This window comes from Pituophis catenifer, unplaced genomic scaffold (assembly GCF_029215685.1).
Source record: "Pituophis catenifer annectens isolate HBS135680 unplaced genomic scaffold, rPitCat1.0.hap2 SCAF_2, whole genome shotgun sequence".
NCBI classification, from domain to species: domain Eukaryota; kingdom Metazoa; phylum Chordata; class Lepidosauria; order Squamata; family Colubridae; genus Pituophis; species Pituophis catenifer.
The window spans coordinates 125,627,719-125,648,687 of NW_027256882.1; positions in this window are offsets into that span (position 1 = coordinate 125,627,719).

Here is a 20,969-nt window from a genome sequence, read left to right on the forward strand (position 1 = left end):
TCAGATATTAGGGGCTGGAGGTGTTTAAATAAAACCTTAAACTCTTGGGGTGTATGCATGTGGTCTGGAACAGGACACATTCTAGAAAAATCATACACTGAATGCAAAAGGAGTTCTTCTATGGTAAGTAGGTATAAATATAATGTGTCTGCAGCATTAGATGATAGATTTATTCCATCAGTAAGCAATAGAATGCTTTACAGATAATCCTAGTAATTCTTTATGTCCTTAATTTTTATAACAACACTCCCATCAGATTTCTGGTGGTGCAAGGCATAAAACATAATAAAAATAAAATTGACTGATTATGTACCATGTCATTTTTTACTTCTAGTGATCACATAGATTTTTCTCCGTTATGATCTACCCCCAACCTTTCCTTTCAAGTTTCCCAACAATGAACTCAACCGCATTTGTTGCTGATTCTCTTCTTCTTTTTCTTTTCCAAAGGGTAGGAGCTGCCATAGGGAAGTACTGATAACTCACCTCTTGCACTGATTCTTTCGCAAAGATGAACTTTCAACATCCCCATGTGGACATGTCAAACTGAAAGCATAGGTTCTATTTGAAGCAGATGGTTCTCCACACCACCTGGGGCTCTTTCTGGTTAAAACAATCATTATTCTGGGGCCTATTGGCAGCCAGTGTAGAGCCTGCAGCTTCAGTGTAACATCCAGGTTGCAATTCTCACCTGCTAAGAAGTGAATTGTTGGATTTTGCATCAACTGCCGTTTCCAAAGAGCCTTCACAGCCAGTTCCATGTACAATGCAGGAAAGTACTAGCAGAGGCATGAGCAATTGTCAGTAAAGCCTTTTTCTCTGCAGAGAGTAAAGGTTGACTGGCCTGCACTTCCTAATGTATAAGTCTTAATGCAATGGGATTTTGTATTCAACCATTCTTCACACCATCTCAACTTTCAAAATGAAAGTTATGCACATAGGTACTATTACATGTGTGCCCCACTCATATGAACTTTAATCCATTAAAAAGAAATACATAGTTTATACAAGCATGAGCTTGTATAAATATATTATAAAGGCATATAGAATGTCCAGCATGCTTCACTTGTGTGTTAGAGGGAATGTATCAAATAGTAATCAGTATCAGTCATTCTATAGCAGGCCCCTTGCCTTTGTAATGAAGTTCTGCCAGGGAGCAAGTGGTCATGTCCTCTGACATCCAAAAGGTTACCTGCCCCCTTGGATTGTTGCCAGCTTTAAAAAGTTAATTAAAACAAAAGAGGAGGCTGGTAAAACAAACTGGTCCTCACATAAGAATAATAAACATAATAGGTTTGGTGATTTGGAGTTGTGCCTGCTCAGGAAAGGAATAAATGTAAGTAGGAGAAATAGGAAACACTTGGTGCATACTGAAGAGCTAGAATGGATGGCAGGTAGCAGTTGAATAAATTAGGGCTTTGTAACTAGTGGATCTTCCTATGGCCATCTTTAGTTAATAGGAGTGCCAATCCCAGCAGGCATTTGGGAAGCATGCCCACAATCGCTGATGTGCTCACCAGTCTAATACATGTTACCCAATAACATTCATACTGCTTTAATATACAAATTCCCTTATATATTTGATAGGCATCTTACAATCAGCCTTCTTCAATAATATACCATATGTAACTTTTTTCTTAAAATATGAATCCTGTCACGTCATTATTCCAGACATGCATTATTTAATTATGTGATATATTCATAGTGCAATTGTACATCTTTTCTTCTTATGTTAGCTTAATTAATAAAAGATCATAAAGTGCAAACTCAATCTCCAAATACTGTAATAAAACTGCATATCCCCTTTGAAGCTGCCAATTTTCACAAGTGACTATATTATCCTTAATTTAGATGACTAAAAGAGCATATTTGCAGAATACAGAATAATAGAGTAGGAAATAGGACCTTGGAGATCCTACTTCTAGATCAACCCCCTGCTCAAGCAGGACACTTCATACATTTCCGGACAAATGGCTGTCCAATTTCTTCTTACCTCCAGTGATGGAGCCTCCTCAACTTCTAGAGGCAAGCCATGCCACTGTTCTCACTGGCAGGAAATTTCTAAAATGTCCACATTTTAAACTCAACCTACATGCACTCTATATTTTTCTCTAAAATGTACAGAAACTGTAACTTATTTGTGTCCGCAGTCCAAAGATAGTTATGTTGATAACAGTGGTAGGTTCCTCCTGGTTCGGCCCAGTTCTCCCAAGCCGGTAGCGGTGACGATATGATGTCACCGAACCGGTTCTGCCCCCACCGCCCCACCGCCCCCTACCCCCCGTGCCCCCACCCACCCACCCCCCGTGTTATTCTTACCTTTTATTTGGCCCCACCCCCAATCTATTGCTGCCTCCTGAGTCCCAGCTGATGGCTAGAGGGAAAAAAACTCTTTAAACTCTTGCCGCGGGACTTCAAAGGGCCGCCCTACAGCTGATCAGTGTTAAAAGAAAACAAATGAGTAGGCCGGTGCCTGCAAAAATACATGAGTAGATCAGTACCTGCAAAAATAAAGGGGTAGACCAGTGCCTACAAAAAATAAATGAGTAGATTGGTACAGCTCTGCAAGCAGTTAAAAGCCTGGTAGACCAGTGCCTCTGGTAAATCCTAAATAATTGTCACATGACCATCAAGCCACACCTACAAAATAAGCCACGTCCATAGAACCGGTAGTAAAAAAATTTTAGAACCCACCCCTGGTTGATAAGTAACTCTCCTATATTCATTGAGGTGAAAAAATAACTTGAACAGAATGTAAACAAGGAGGTATGTCAAGGTTAGAGGAAATGTGGAATTGAGATGTGATTGGGGATCCAATTGGCCTTCTTCTTTCAATCTTTAAACATTTAAACAATTTATGGGATTTTTAAAGAAGAAAAGAACTCAGAGAGGAATGGAGCTGACATGGACAGGAGTTCTGCTTCTTCTCTGTTTATCTTTCACCCTTTTTCTCATCTTTCCAAATGTACAAGAAAAAAGGGCAGCTGCCCCCTGGACCTACTCCATGGCCTATTCTGGGGAACCTCTTGCAGAAAGATATATCTCTTAATAACGCCTATGAAAGGTAATATTAAGTATTGTAGTTCTTTGCTATTTCAGGTGAGTACTTTGAAAGATGTCCGTAATTTATTAATTCTTATTAAGTCCGTAATTGATTTATTCTAAAACAGTCATTTTTTTCCTATAAGAGTCAATTTTATTGGGGACTCATGCACATCTTCACTAGAAATTTTTGTTTCAAGTCACTTGTAACAGTCTCATAAACACACAATGGAGGTTCCAAATTTCATTTAAAAATAAGTAGTATTAAGAATTTTTTTCCCAAATTTTCTTTTCCTGTATGGCAGGGGTGTCAAACTGGTGGCCCACAGGCTGGATACATCACGCACAGGCCACACCCACCCCAGCTCTGCAAAGACAAAAACATGATAGGTCATGGGACATCAATGTGACGCGGCAAGTTTGACACCTGTGCTGTATGGCAACTTCAGCAACTTGACATCCTGAATGTTTTAAACTAGTCGCATCATAAACAATATTAGTAATCTAAAAGAGCCTCATCTCTTCCTCAGTAGCATGAGAGGATCGTCATCTGACATTATATTGCCAATTGCCAATTGTTTATACTTTATGCATGTGGCTTTCTCCTATGCAGGTGTAGTTTACCATTTCCTTCCCTTGCACATCTTTGTCCTTTGTCACTAAAGCAATCATCTGCCTCCAGCACCTTCCTATATTGCTGCTGCCCAATATAGGTGCCTGTTTCCTTTAGCTGGATGTCTGGGATGATCTTCCCACCTTGGGTAACATTCCTGGGAATATATACTCTTGGTGTACACTTCTAATGTTCTTTGCTCATCTTTGTTTTTTGTTCTTTCACAGGAAGATGCCCTTATCTGCTACAATGTAGCTTGAGAAATCTTTTCCCCTGATTTCAAAGTAATTTGACAAATTTTATCCTTAAAGATAAACCAGTCCTTCATGTAACTGTTATCCCATCTTAATTAAAAAAAACAGACAAAAAAAATACAGTATTTCCCCAAAAATAAAACCAGGTCTTATACTAATCTTTGCTCCAAAAGATGCATTAGGGCTTATTTTCCAGTTAGGTCTTATTTTCAGTGAAATACGATACTAAATGCATCCATCTGGCTGACAATCTTAACTGAGGCTTATTTTTGTGCTAGGGCTTATATTATGGGCATCCTGGAAAATCATGTGATTATTTTTTATTCCCGTTAGGTCTTATTTTGGGGGAATTTTAAAATCCCAACATGGAATTCCATGACATCTTTTCTCTTCCTATGATCTTTTAGCTCTTCTTAAAATTCCATATATAGTAGCAACAATATCAACAAACATTAAAGTTCTTTTTTTACTCAGTAATGAATGGACCAGAAATGAAATTGGATCAGATTGCCCTCGCATGATCAAGAATCAACTAGATTAGTTATAAGGGCTTCAGGTACAGTTCTGAGAACAGATTGGAGATGCCTGACATAGCTCTAGAGAGGTTTAAGATTACAGGTCCACTGAAACAAACAATAATGCATTTACCTCTGCATTTAATAATGCAGAGGTAACAGTTAGTTACCTCTGTCCTATTTGCTTGAGCAAACTCTCTTGAGATGGTCAGTTGTGTAATGCTAAATGAATGAGGAAAAAGGATACCTGCTCAACAGGAATATTTCTTTGGGCGCTGTTAATTAGCATTACACAACTGACCATCTCAAGAGAGTTTGCTCAAGCAAATAGGACAGAGGTAACTAACTGTTTTGGGTCCAATGATATCTGGTGCACATGAGCACTTATATGCAATTTTAATCTGTTGCCCCTTATGCACTCATACACATCAACATATAAATATGTAAAGAAAAAAATAAAAGTGGTTCCCAACAATACACATATTACATTTCTATCTCTCTACCATGATTTTGACTTAGTAGTTCTGCATTGCAAGATCTTTGGTGATGAATAGAGGAGTAACTCCTTCTTCAAAGTCATAATAGATAATAACAATACAATAATAGTACAATGGCATTATGATCCTGGCAGAAAAATGATGTCATTCACCAGCAGACTAGACTCTCTGACCTAACAAATGGTTCATATGACATGAAAATATGTCTGTTTTCAAACCACAATGATGACGAAATAATGCAGCATGAGTATATAAGTGGTAGAATTTGTATCCCCACATCACAAAACCCATTTCCTCACTTGCCTCTCATGCTTCCCCAAGAAGGACATTTCTATGACTGTATCTCCATAACACACCATCCCATTGGGATGTTTGGAAAGAATGGGTCCATATATAACCAAATTTGTAAAAGTAAGTTAGAAAGTTACATATGAAGGTCAGAAAAAGACTTGCTAACTAGAAACAGAAACAGAATAACAGAATTGGAAGGGACCTTGGAGATCTTCTAGTCCAACCTTCTGCTCAAGCAGGAGACTATATACTATTCCAGACAAGCAGCTGTCCAATCTCTTCTTAAAAGCATCCAGTGATGGAGCACCCACAACTTCTGAAGGCAAGCCATTCCATAGGTTCATTATTCTCAGTTATAAATGTGGTCTACTAAGGCTTTATAAAGTGGTACTAGGCCTTCCCGTGATCTTGATTCTGCAACCCAGGATTGCATTAATTAGATTGATTAATTAATCTAATTGATTAATTGATTGATTGATTAGGATGAATTAGAGGAGTAAACATTCCAAAATTTCTTGAAAATACTTCTTGAATACATACAGACAATAGCAATTTGTTTCCTTTTCTCAGTTCATTGAAGTTTTATACATAGGGGACATATTTATTGTGCTCTTGTTTTTCTGTTTGCCCTCCTCACCTTCTTTCTGCTGATCACTTGCAAAGAAACTCTGTTTCGTCGGGCCCTGAAAACCCATTTATTTCAACTAGCTGGGCTGGCTTGAGTTAAATTTTAAATTGATTTTAAATTGGGTTGTTTTAATTTACGGCCAAAATATTTAATTATTTTAAACTGTTTTTAAATTTTGTATGTTCTGTTTTTTACTTTGGCTTGTTCACCGCCCTGAGTCCTATTTGGAGAAGGGCGGTATAGAAATAGGAACAAATAAATAAATAAATAAATTTATGTTTATGTATTTCTAACTATCCCAGCAATGCAAACAACTAGCTTCACACACCACTAAGGGTGATAGGAATGCCAAAGTTGGAGTAATGGAGGAATCACTGAGACTCTTGAACGGGGTAAGGCAATCATTCAGGAGGTAAGTTAATAAAATTGTGCCAAAACAAGACTTCATTTATCGCCCACACCTTCATCAGGCAATGTAAACGCAGACTTCCACATGACATTACCAGATACAAATATTTGAACCAAATAGACTATAGAATAGGAAACAACTATAGAAAAATACTATTTAATCAGACAGGACACTTCCAGCTGCAGATTCTAAAAAAGATCACAAATGTTCAAGTTAAAATTAGGAAATGAAAAAGGGAAGAAGAACATGCAGTCAAAACATAATTGTCACCCCTACTCTCTGATTGTGTTACAGTGAAACAAAACAAATCATTGTCCAGCAGACACTCCCATCTCTCACCACATAAGCCAGAAAGAATAGAATAGAACTTTATTACGGTCATAGACCAGCAATAGACAAGAATCATCACTGTTTATCATAGTGTTAAAAGATAGTACTACTAATAATAGTGGATAATAACATCCATGGTAATAAAATACATGGTCTCAAACAGTTTGGATCATGCCCTTGATTACATGATTGGAGAGCAGATAAGAATGTGTGTAAATATAATTTCTCTAAAAATTGGAAGAGATATCTAATTGGTGCAAGTTGACATCTATAATTCTGTAACTGAATTTTTCCTTATGGTCATTGCAGCAGCACAGAATTTTGCCACTGTACGTGTGGTAGTCGGGTTTGAGTACCGGAGGAGATAGCCTACATAAAAATTGTCTACCTTCCCTGGTAACCGCTCTAATAAGGGGAGAATATACATTGACCTATAAACTCTGTGTAACTCACAGTATAATAAAACATGTGTGATATCTTTGACTTCTCCTTTACCACATATACATACTCATTCAGCTATTGGGGTATATTGGTATACCTGCCCTGGAGGAGTGCTGAGGGGAGGATGCTAAATCTGGCTCTGAAGAATGCTATTCTATGTTTCAGGAAGATTAGGTCCTTTAAATATCATGCTGGTTCCCACACATCCTGTTTAAATCTGTCCCTACTGTGGAGAGGCATCCTATTTACTTCTAAGTGGAACTCCATGTCTTTTATTCTATTAATAACTACTTGCTTAGCTTGGTCAAAACCTAATGATATTAAGAACACCAGGGAGAGCCCATAAGAGACCAGCTTGTGGTCTATCGCCTGTTGCCAGGGGAGGGGAAGATATCAGTCAACACTAACAGGGTCAGTCCCTCTGGAAAGAAATTATTTCAGCCAATAGATAATCATTAGCTTCCAGGCTGTGCTTGAATTTGAGGCATACCTGTCTCAATTCTTAACTGGGCGTTTGAAGTTCCTTTGGGTGCAGCTAAAATGGCTTGCAGGAATTTTGTTTGTATGACTTCTAGCGGGTCTTTCTTTGCAAAGATTCCTGTTTGTGCCCCATAAAGAATTTGTGCCAATGTTTTGGCCTCGAAAAGTTTTAAGGCAGCAGGTACTAACTGACCTCCACCTGTGTAAAAGAAACGTTTAATGGCATTTGAGGACCTATGGGCTGATTGCAATGTATAATCCAGGTGTGCCTTCCTGTACCTCGTGAATGGAAAACCACCCCGAGGTATTTAAATGTCCTAAACTGTTCTAAATTATGTCCTTCAGGTGTATTGAATAGGTCTTTTAGCAAAAACTAAAATTTTCAATTTTCAAAATCAAGGATCAATTTATTCTGTCTACAGCATCCTAGTGTTGCATTAATTGCTCTATCAGTCCTATGTGAGATAATAGCAGCATCGTTGGCATATAGGAGTATCGTGATTTTATGTTGTGCTAAGTTAAAAAGATGTAGATCAGAATTCTATAAAAGATTGATCAGGGGGTTGATATAGAAATTTAAAACAGAGGGGGACAGAATACAACCCTGCCGTACCCCTTTTTGTACCGTTACTGGGCCAGTTAAAGTCCCTCAAGGTGGGACTCACTTTCAAGGTGGATTTAGCATACAATTTTTGTATAAGGAAAAGGAGACGTTTATCAATAGAGTTTTAATTTCTCCCAGAGAGTGTTTATGGATGTTGAGTCAAAGGCCTGCTTAAAATCAAGGAAGGCCACAAAAGGAGAGGATTTTTTTTAATATGTGTATTTTTGAACCAGATGGTGAAGTACCAAGATATGATCCACTGTTGATCTTCCTTCTCTAAATTCAGCTTGTTCATCTTTGATTATCCCCCCTGAGATTATCCAATCCTGAAGTTTATAATTTAGGTGGTTGGCATACAATTTACTAATAACACTCAGAAGACTAATGGGTCTATAATTGCCTGGGTCATTTCTATTACCCTTTTTGTAAATTGGTATAATTGCTAATCCCCAATCTCTTGGCATGCGGCCCATTTTATCTATAAATGTAAAAAGAGATGCTAATAGAGGTGCCCACCAACTGGTATTCTTTTTAATTATTTCTGGCAGGACATCATCAGCACCTGGTGCCTTATTGGCCTTGAAGGATCTGATCAACCGGGATATCTCTTCTGGTGTGACAGAGGGCCAGTAAGGAGTTTGGTCCAAACTAATTTGGCTCTCCTTAGTTACATAGTCAGGGTCTGTATATAGCTCTCCAAAATATTCTTCCCAGGCATGAATTGGTAGTTGGGGAGAGGGGGGATTTTCCCAATCCTGGTGATTTACCAAAAAAGGGATGTATTTTTTGTCTTGACTGATGCAGTTAATCTATGCCAAGACTTCTTCAGAGTTGTTCTTTTCTTTTCTTTTCTTTTCTTTTCTTTTCTTTTCTTTTCTTTTCTTTTCTTTTCTTTTCTTTTCTTTTCTCTTCTCTTCTCTTCTCTTCTCTTCTCTTCTCTTTTCTTTTCTTTTCTTTTCTTTTCTTTTCTTAGGGTCTCATATTGTGCCTTCAACTGCTTTAATAATAATAATAATAATTAAATAATTAAGTAGTGAGTATGATCCTCAGAAGGGGCATTTTTACTTTTTCTGTACTCCTTGTTATATATTCTTTTCAGTTGTATGCAATCTCTATCAAACCATTAAAGCCAGCTTTTTGGAGTCAGCCAGGGTTCTGTTAGCAAGAACTGATTTCAAATTTGTAATTAAGGTTTCAAACCCCTCTAGTAAGTTTGAAGTATGATCCTTCAAACTTCTTAGATGAGATGTACGTAGTTTTTTGGTTTCTGGAGCTAACATCCATTTAATTTTTACCTGAGAATTTTGGCTCTCTAACCTGAGTAGGAAGATTGAGCCAACCCTTAAAATTTTGTTGTGTAATGTAAGAGTAAGGGTTACTGGATCGTGATCGCTTTCCAATCATGAGTCTACTTCCATCTTCTGTAAGAACTTCAGGAGGTTGCATGATATTATTCAGTAATCAACTGTGGATTTTCTTCCTGCTCCCACATATGGCGATTACCATATGTGGAACCATTACGGATACCATTAAGGTGGAACCATTAAGGATGTGTATGTGCATGTGTGTGTGAGCATGTGCGATATATACATACCTGTTTTTTCTTTAAAGGCTCTATAATATAGTTGTCATTGATGGTATAGAGTTCTTTCTCCAAAATAATGTAATTCTTTCCTCAGCAACATAGCAAGATTTCAGCTAATTCTGAAAACCTGTGTGAGAAAGTGGAATTCCACCAGAAGACATTGGATCCACAGAATTGTGACTATGGTGACTGCAGGTCCAAGAAGATAGGTATATATTCAGGGTTACTATTGGAATTTTGCTTTACTATAATTGAAATATTGGGAAAAAATTGAATTTATATTTACCTTTATCCCTATCTCTATCACTGTCCCTGATTTTTGGGTTCTTATCTTATTTTCTGGCTGTGGTGGCAACTGCTAAAAAACCCCAACAACCTCGTGTTATGATTTCTTGAGTAAGCTGAGCTCGAAGAAAACTTTACTCAGATCTTTAACACACCAATTTAAGTAAAATAGTTTAAATTATATCTGTTTCAGACGTTTTTGATATATGGCAGTGTTAACCTTTTCATAGCTTGTGGTATAATGTTTTGAATGGTCAGGCACTGTTTGATAAAGTTTCATGGTATCCATTTGGTTGGAAGATGTTATAAAGGTGGCGTTTTCTTTTTCCAGTATTCTGGAATGCTTCAATGTGTTTGTTCTTATTTGAATAATGTTCTTACACAACTCACAATCTTGTGGGAGATTAACAGGAAAAAAAGGGAAGATGATAGAGAAAGAAAGATTGGTTCTAGTAATGAAGCAGTTGGTCAGTGTGGGCTGTTTTTCAATAGATTATCTATAATCTTTACAGGTACAATATTTGAGAAGAGGACTGATGAGCAGATAAAAGCAGATCATGTTGAAAAGCAAGTCATGCAGCTAAGGGTTACTCATGTAAATGACCTCTCTTTTGCAGTTTTACCATGACAATGCTTTAAAATGATACAAGAAATACCACTTTTAACACTAACATATTTCTCTGACTATAAATCTATCAGGATTAAACTAGCTGCCTCCAATGTGTATCTGGTATATTCAAATGTGACCAGAGTTAAACATTGGCAAACTTTATTTCATCCCTTGAACATTTACACATGTAATTTGCTACATACTAATCCCAAAATTCTTTGCCACACATTTTGGAAACCTTTGGCTTTTTGATTTGATTTAAAATGTTGATCTTCAAAATTGATGTACATGACTACTAAACAAACCTATTGAGTCCAGTATTCAGTGGTGGGATTCAGCCAGTTCGCACCACTTCAGGAAAACCGGTTATTAACTTTCTGAGCAGTTTGGCAAACTGGTTATTGGAATAAATCATTAGGGCAGAGAACCGGTTGTTCTCTGGCTTGAATCCCATCACTGCCAGTATTGATAGTGTGGATGAGGAAAAAGCCAAGTACAACTTCAGTGGACAAAACAGTATAATAAATAGATTATTCCCTAGATTCCCTAGATTTCTTCTTTGCCTTATTCACTAGTTGCACTAAGGAAAGACACGTGCGTCTCATGTGTTTATATGAATGATTGTGCAACTGAGGTTTCTTCTGTGGCTCAAAGAATAAATTTCCTAGCGATTAGTGATTATAGTTTTTTTCCACTAGAATTCATCTATGAAACATACACAATAGTAAAAAATCTAGCATATGCTGTTGTTGTCTATTTGTAATTAAATGCAAATCAAGCAGTCTACTATGGATGTATTTTGTACATAGATTCTTATTTGAACTGTGGAACCTGTGGTGAAATCCAATTTTTTTTTACTACCAGTTCTGTGGGCGTGGCAAGGGAAGGATACTGCAAAATCTCCATTTGCACCCCACTCCAGGGGAAGGATACTGCAAAATCCCCATTTCCTCCCCACTCCTGGGGGAGGGATATTGCAAAATCTCCATTCCCACACCATTCTGGGCCAGCCAGAGGTGGTATTTGCAGGTTCTCCAAACTGCTCAAAATTTCCGTTACCGTTCTCCAAACTGCTGAAAATTTCTGCAGAATCTGTCAAAACCTGCTGGATTTCACCCCTGCATGGAACATGAATAACATTTCCAATAGTAAGGAAATGTTCCTAGAAAAGATTGTAGCTGTAAATGTTCCTAGAAAAGATTGTAGCTCAAAGCACTTAGAAACTATTTTTATGGAGCTGATGCAAGATAGATAACCTGTTAATCTTAGCTTCTACAGAAAACTAATAAAATGTGACAACTATGCATTGTTATTTGGCAACAATATTTAACAATGTTTTTCTATTTAAGAATGTTATCAACATGCAAGCAAAGATACTTTTAGAAATGACAAATCTGAAGGAAAGCCGTTCTCAAAGCTTTTCTTATCCTTACTCCATGGTTCAACCATTTTTAAAAAATTGTATTTTAAACAATTTTTCCCTTTTAAAGAAAAAGCTCCCAATAATCCTTCACCATGACTAGCCTCTGTGTTTCTTAGCATCCTGTGCTGCTCTGTTACAGATCAAGAGGTTTTGTGCCTTTTATTTCAATTGTGTCAACTTTCTGTGAATTGAGGAACTCTGTAGCTATTCTCAGTCATCCAGGTCATGGTTATCCCTATAAGGTACATTTTCAGGAGGCAATTGGATTTTCTTGTTTTGTCTTTGAAGATGTTTTGCTTCTCATCCAAGAAGCTTCTTCAGCTCTGACTGGATGGTGGAGAATGGAAGGATTTCTATTCCTTGCAGACAGCTGGTAATATGCATCCTTTTTGAGGGTCATTGAAGCATTTGGAGTTTTATCTGTGTCCTTAGGGTCACCTGAATAGTGCTCCTGGTTGGAGTTGGAGTTGAGGACTTCCGGTTGGCGTCGCGGCGACCCAGATGGAGGAAATAGTGGGGCTCTAAGGAGCCCTGCGAAACCGCCTCTGCCAAGCCGCCGTCGGCAGGTCTACAGACCTACCCTGTCCTGGAGGGACAGGGGGTAAGAGAGGGACCCCTTGGTCAGCCAAGAGGAACCGGCAGGTTCCTCAGGGCCGGAGGATTGCCCTCTGCATTGGCGCCGGCTGAGTGGCAGCCATGGCAGCTGCCTCGAGGCTGTGACAACTGGGAAAAGCGATGCGCAGGAGGAAGAAGTGAAGAAATAGAGCAAAATGTTTGGAAGCCGGGTAAGTGAGTAATTTAACCCAGGTGGGAACAGGGCTTAAATAATTGATTTTGACAAGAGAGCCCCTAGCCTTAAATAGCGGCACAGACTGTGGGGGCAAGAAGATTTAGATAAGCTACTTGGAGGAGGAAGAGACCCATTTATGAACTACCTTTATTACTGATTGTTGTGGAATGACTGTCATTTGGAAGTTATAAAATTTTGAAACCTTTTGATATTGGAATGGATTACCTTTGGAGAGACAAAGAGGGAGGAAGCGATAAGCAGAAACTTTTTGAAGCAACCAGAAAAGCCAAGCGGAGAATTACATATTGGCTAAAATGGAGTCATGTTGTGGAGAAGTGAAAGTTTAAACTTGTGGATTGCTTTCGGTTTAACTCAGACACAATGTATCTTGTTACCTAAGCTGGTCTATTTTGAAAACAACTAAGGAGGTCCAACTTTGGGGATTTCTAATTTGTTTATTGGTGGTACTATAGAAAGAAAGAAAGAAGAAATAAGACGGAACAATTTAAACTGATTAAACAGACGTGGCAATAAAAGTGGAATTAATGTTTCTATGGATGGATTTAAAATTTGATATTTTCCTGGTTTTTAATGAGAATGGATTATTTCTGAGGAGGGAGAAGGTGAAGAGGAAATAAACAGAATGCTTTTTTTAAGCTATGAGAAATAACAAGCGGAGGAAGCTAAAATGGTTGCCTGTTAAGAAGAAGTGAAAGTGCAAATTGTGGATTGCTTGCTATTCAAAGAAGAAATTCTGACTCTTGCTTCCCCAATTGGATTATTTTGAAGAAACACTAAGGAGGCCTGATTTTAGATGTACTTAATCTGTCTCTGGACTACTTATGGACAGTTGGAAAGAAGGAATTAATTGGAACAATTAAAATTGCTGATTAATGGTGTGGCAACAAAGGGAAGGGCGTAGCAACGGAAGAAGACATGATGACACCATATATGGAATACAAAGAACTAAATCTTTTAGTCTTTACAACCTTACTGATATTGGAATTGAAAGGAAAAAAGAAAAAAAAAGATGGACAGATTGGAGAAAGGAAAAAACTGGAATATATTGGGTAGCAAGACAAGAAAAAAATACTACAGTCTGATTAAAATGGATGTAAATGCTCTTTATGTAATTAATGTCTAAATAATGTGAGATTTCCTCCTTCCTCTTTTTCTCTCTTTTCTATTTTTTCCTTTTTCCCTATTATTTTTTTATTTTATTCCTCTCTTTTTTTCCTCTTCCTTTTTCTGAATTTTACTTTTTTGATATCTTTTGTCTTACTTTTATCTTTTTTTTCTTCTCCCTTTCTCTTTCCTTTTTTACTTTTCATTATTATTAATGAGAGAAGTGATTTTCAAAGTGGGGAAAATGTGATTATAGAAAAACTATAAGAAACATGAAGATTATGAATGAATTTTTGATTACTAATAAGAATTGTTGATAGACTTAACGATTATAGAAAATTGCTTTCTTAAAAGGGTTTAAAATATTGTTTTTATAGAAAATAAGAAAATGTGAATGAAGCTTTGAATAGTAACAAGAATTGTCTATAGATTTTATGATTATTTTTAAAGCGAGAAAAGTTATTATAGAAAAACTACAAAAAATGTGAAGACTATGAAAGAATTTTTTAAATATTCATAAGAGCTTTCATGGTTGCAGAAAATTGATTTTAAAGTGGATTAAAATGTTGTTTTTTCATAGTAAATAAGAGAATGGAAATGAATTTTCGAACACTAATAAGACTTGTTTATAGATTTTATAATTATGGTAAATTGGTTTTCAAAATGATTTAAAATATTGTTTTTCATAGAAAAATAAGAAATAAATAGGAAAGGGGAGAAATTTAAAGAAAATTAATAGTTCAGGAGAGAGTAGGAGAGAAGATATACATTAAAATGCATTATTATTTTAAATAGGTATGCTAAAACAAAATGCTATGAATCAGTTAATTAAATGAAAACTAGGAATGAAGAGAAGTATGATTTTGGTGACTAGATGATTAAAGTTAAATTGTGAATCAGTCAAATATAAGGTTAGGAGTGGAGGAAAGCATCCCTGGAAAACAGCTAACTAAGCTGTGAACCAGCCAAAAATAAACTTAGGAGGAGTGGAGGAGACAATGCTGGGGAGCAGTTAAAGCTAAACTGTGAACCAGCCAAATATAGGTTAGGAGCGGAGGGAAGCATCCCTGGAAAACGGCTGACTAAGCCATTATCCAGCCAAAAATAAAACTAGGAGGAGTGGAGGAGAAAATGTTGGAGAACAGTTAAAATCAAACTGTGATCCAGCCAACAAATGAGTTTAGGAGTGGAGGAAAGCATCCCTGGAAACCAGCTAACTAAGATGTAATCCAGCCAAAAATAAACCTAGGAGGAGTGAAGGAGATATTTTTGAAGAATAGTTAAAGCCAAATTGATAGAAGTGGAGGAAAATATTGCTAGGGAATATATATATAAGTTATGAACCACTTAAACACTAGAATTAGTTGTAATGGAGAAGAAGCTTTAACTAGCAAAAATAAAATATTTTGGGTATAATAAATTATAGGTGGAAAGGTGGAATAAACTTTAAAGTGAATGGATATTGAAATGTTTTTAAGAGAGGAGTAAAATATTTTATGTTGGTATTTAGATGTGATTTTGAAGAAATATTGATTTGATTTGGGTCTTTGAAGTAAGGAAAATATAAGTAAGGAGCCTGAGTGGCGTAGGAGGCTAATGCCTCCTACTAAGGCAGCATTTAACATCCAGCTGCCTGCAATTACTGCGAGTTCAATTCTCACCAGGTTCAAGGTCGACTCAGCCTTCCATCCTTTCTAAGGTGGGTAAAATGAGGACCCGGTTTGTGGGGGCAATAAGCTGACTTTGTATAAAATATACAAAAGTATGAAGGCTATTGCTTAACGCATTGTAAGCCGCCCTGAGTCTCCGGAGAAGGGTGGCATATAAAATAAAAATAAAAATAAAATAAAATAAAATATGAAATACTGATGGTAAAATGATAAATTAATATTATAAAAAGCTGTTTAGATTTGGAATTTAAGATTTAGGGTGATATATAGTAGAATGTTAAATGCTAGAACAAAATGTTAGATTGAATGATAAAAATTGGGTTTAGATTTCTTTTCTTTTTTTTCTTCTTTTTTTTCTTCTTTAAGATGTTAATGGATGAAATTTGGAATTTATACTTATTTTATACCGGACCAAATCTTTGCTCTAAAAAGATGTGTTTTATGTTTTATGTTTTAAAAATACATTTTAAAACATTCAAAAAAAAAAAAAAAGAAGCATTTGGAGTTTTATCTGTGTCCTCGGGGTCACCTGAATAGTGCTCCTGGTTCCTGTAATCTGCAATTTTTCTGGAAATCCATTCATATTCCCATACCATTCAAAGGATGTTTATCCCAAATGGCATAACTAAAAGTCTGTGAATTGAAGAGTGATCTATTAACCACAGAATTAATTTGGAATTCTGGAACAACAAGCAAAAATGAAACCTGGAGTTTTGCAGAAATTTTAACACTGAAACAGAATGGTTTGGAACCATAAACTTCAGATAACAGATAACTGAAACTTTCTACAGAATGGTTTCAGATCATCCTAGAATTTGGTTTTGCCCTAGGTGATGGTGAACCTATGGCATGTGTGGCACATGGAGCCATATCTCTGGGAATGTGAGCTCAGCTCCAGCATGCATGCACGTGCCAGCCACCTGATTTTCAGGCCTTCTGGGCCCACTGGAAGTCAGGAAATAGGCTGTTTCTGGCCTCCAGAGGGCTTCCGGATGGGTAGGGAAGGCCTGTTTTTCACTCTCCCCAGGCTCCAGAGCCTTTCTAAGAGCCTGGGGAGGGCAAACACAGCCTGGGGAGAGGGAAAAAAGGGGCCTTCTGGCCTACTGGAAGTCAGGAAATGGGCCGTTTCTGGCCTCCGGAGGCCTTGGGGGGTAGGGAAGGCTGTTTTCGCCCTCCCCAGGCTCCTAGAAAGCCTCTGGAGCTGGGGAGGGTGAAAAATGGGCCTACTAGGCCCACATGTCATCGCGTGCCAAAAGAGGGGGGAGTGCGCATGCGCCGGGCAGGGCGCATAGAATTATGGGTGTGGGCACACGTGTGCATGACTGCCTCCCACTCCTCCCCCTGCTTTTGGCTCATGGGCCCGTTAGGCTCATTTTTCATCCTCCCCAGGCTCCAGAGGTTTTCTAGGAGCCTGGGGAGGGCAAAAATGGCCTCCCCCCCGAGGCCCTCCAGAGGCCGGAAACAGAAAACAGGCCAGCTGTTTTCTGACTTACGGTGGGAACGGAAGGCCCATTTTTCCCTCCCCCCAGGCTATTTTTGCCCTCCCTAGGCCTTCTCCACCCACCCGGAAGGCCTCTGGAGGCCATAAACAGCCTGTTTCCTGACTTCTGGTGGGCCCAGAAGGCCCGAAATTCAGCTGGCTGGTACGCAGATGCATGCCAGAGCTAAGCTCACATGCCCAACGATATGGCTCCATGTGCCACCTGTGGCATGTGTGCCATAGGTTCGCCATCACGGATCTGGTAGCACAAAATGATATAGCTATCCTTAGTAAGATGGGTAACTTGAAATGACTGAGCAAATAAAAACATACTTTTCAAGTAGACAGCTATTTGAAGTTACAACTGCCAAAACATCTTAGGGAGATATTTACACGAGCGAGATTCTAACAGCTTGACATAATGGTCAGATATGGGAGATTCCATTCTATACCCTACAATGAGCGTCTCTGCATTTGTGGATCAGCAGAGGTAGAAGACCTGGCTCACATCCTATTTGATTGTTGATTGTATAATGGGGTGAGAGGCAGGTACCTTGGTCTATATACCAAATGAATGACCCATTGGGATCTCCATATCAAAACAGCTTACTTTATGTATAGCCAGAACCTGAAAATAACATTTAACACAGCACAGTACTTAAACAAAATGGTTCGATTGAGATCTGCATACATGGGACTGATTGGGGTAGATTGTAAGCATGACACAGAAATATAATTTTATGTCATTTTATTCTATTCTATTTTATATATTTATGTATTAAATTATATTGTATCTTATCCCATAACTATTATATTTTACACTACTCTTATTTAAAATTATTTTTATAGGATTTTATTGGTGATACGTGTTTGAACTTTGTGCTTTGATATGGACTATAGGCTAATCAATAAAGCTATCTAAATATTATAGTATCTAGTTCTGCTTCAGATACCAAGAAACCTCTTTCCAGAAGGTAACAAGGAAAACCAGTCATGATGTGTAGAGCCCCTAAGGTTGACTCAGCCTTCCAACCTTCTGAGGTTGGTAAAATGAGGACCCAGATTGTTGGAGGCAATATGCTGACTCTGTAAACTGCTTAGATTGGGCTGTAAAGCCCGACAGGATGCTTTTAATCATCCCTCTATGGAAAGCGGTAAAGGCAAGGGAAATGTGCTCTTCTAATGCAACTCAGAAAATGCAGGTATTGTTGTGCCTGCTTCACCAGTGTTTCTGTTCTGTCCCCGTCTCACACACGCACACAAACAGTCAGCCAGGGGTTAAATAAAACTTGCAGACAATAAATTCCTTCTATAACAGGATTGGCAGCAACCCAGTAGCTGCTTGTCAGGAACTTTACTCACAGAGGGAGGTGTTCCTCCTCCGTCAGATAAACCAAAACAAATACACAAAGTCAAAGAATTGTCAAGTCCAATCCGTATTAAATCCAAGGCAGGCAGATAACGTAGTTTCAGAGATACAATGCAACTCGCTAGTTGTTTAGTTTTGTCCGTCACAGAGCCTGAATGGCCACCACACCCCCTTTTATCCCTTGTGGGGTGTGGTCCAGTGACTCAGCTTAATCTCTGGCACGCCTCCTTTTCTGCTGCATGCGCTTGTCTCTCCGACGCTGGCGTGGATCCAGCCAAGACTTATCTCCATCACTGTCCGACTGCGACTGTTTGGAGATACCTGGCTCCTGGCCAATCTCTTCTCCCTCGGGAGACACCTGAGGCATTGCCAGAGAGGATGGTCCTGGAGAGGGAGGCCTGGCCAACTCCTCTCCTTCACCTTCGGCATCTTCTCCCTCCAATAAGATGGGCTCGGGGGTTGGAGTCACAACAGTTTCACAGTTAACTGATCAAGCTAACCTTCTTGTTAGCTGCAGCCCCAGAAACTTAATACTACTAACCACCTCCACAGTTGAATCATTAATACACAGAGGTATATGGCTGTGCCTGTCTTTCCTGAAATTGATGATTATCTCTTTTATTTTTCCAAGCTGTTCATTTTACACCAATTCACCAATCCTTGTACATTAGGGCTGTGGGCCACAGTGGGCCACAATGATGGGTTGCTACTGGTTTGCACTGGATTGGGCAAAGCGGTAGCGGCATGCACAGAAGTGCCCCGTGTGCAAGCAAATGCGCACGCATGAGTGAACCAGTAGTGACAGGATTTGGAACCCGCCCCTGGTGGGCTGGATGTGTTACGTGCTGGCTATACCCACGCTCAGTTTAGCAAAGGGGGGGGAGTCTCAATATGTCACATGACGCTGCTGTGACGATGCGAGTTTGACATCCCTGCTCTCTGTAAGCAATGTCATTGTCATCCCAAACAAGGCCCACTAGTGGGCCTTATCCTCGTACTTCACTATATGGTTAGTAGCAAACCTTGCACAACAGTCATAGGTCAACAGGATGGACAACAATGTCACAATACTTGTTCTGATAACTGATGCACCATTTTAACAGTGGCAGAAGGGTATAACTAAATTTATTTTGAAGGGGGAAAAACATAAGTTAAAAATGTGACCTGTTCTAACCTGCACCATTTCTGATATCTGTAACAAGAAAATCCAGATCTAGCCCTGCAGCTTTGGTGGGGCAAAGAGGAAGAGGAAGGGGTTAGACAGAGAGAGCAGCAGTATAAAACCAGATTTTCATGTAAAAAGGAAACATTTGGGACTAATATTGTGGAGGACAAGTCTCAAGTAGTTTGCTGAAAGGTATGTGTTCTGTGATCATTCCACAAATGGTATAAATAATGTCACTGACATTTCAGACTGCTTATCTTGTAAATGCAAATGTATGTTTCACTGTTGTTTGCCAAAAGTTAGTAAATGATGGCATGAATGCACATCTTTAGGTTGAACATCAGGCTAAATGCAAAGATGTTATTGCTTTGATTGCTTTATTGGATTGCTGTCATTTTGGCAGATTGCTAAATGCCTAAATATGCCCAATTCTTGTAAATTAGGAATAGGCAGACCTAGGTTTACCAACTAGGGGTTGGTAAACAATTATAAGGGAAGATTAACTAGGATGAAAAGTGGGATCAGTCTGGAATTATTATGTAACCACAAATGAACTAAATCCAATTCACCCTGATTGTAATTGACCCTTATCTAATCAGGTGCTGACCTTTAGATGAGAAGATTCATATGTATAGGCTTTGAGTAATAAATCAAATTGAACCTTCATATATGGATATAGGTTTTTTTTACTATCGATCAATTTTTCAGCTGCAACTCTATCAATCTCTAGTTGCTGATTATGCTGTTTTAGAATAAAGTCCAAATATTTGGAAAGTGCCAGGCTGCTGTTCCTGTTCCTATTTCGCCACTGTTTGACCGACTGATATAATAGACCAACTGATTTCATAGATCACAGCCCATGGGCCACATATGGTCTTTCATAGCAAGTAATGCAGCTCCATAAAATCATAAACGTTCAACATTAGTATAAACATTAACGATATATTTTACATGTGGCACAAGACAATTCCTCTTCAGTCAGTGTGACCTCAGCAAGCCAGAAGTTTGGATACCCATGCTGTAGATGATAAGAGCAGACGGTGACCTCATTCCCAAGTATATTAAAACAGACCCATCCATTCATCTATTTCTTCCTTTTGTTGGCTCACTCAAAATTGCCACTACAATTTTCTTATTTTGGGAATCTATAAAGTGCAGCTATTTGTTCAGAATGTGACTCTCCAATGCTATCTTCCTCATACTTACTCTAATACCATCTAGCTACATTTTACATTCTAAATCTACTCACAACCAGAATATACTTATTTCAATTCAGAAAATCAGATTAATTACGTAACATTTGTTAGATGCACGCCATTAGAGTACTCCTTCAGTTGTTCCAAGTTTGTTTATGTCAATAGAA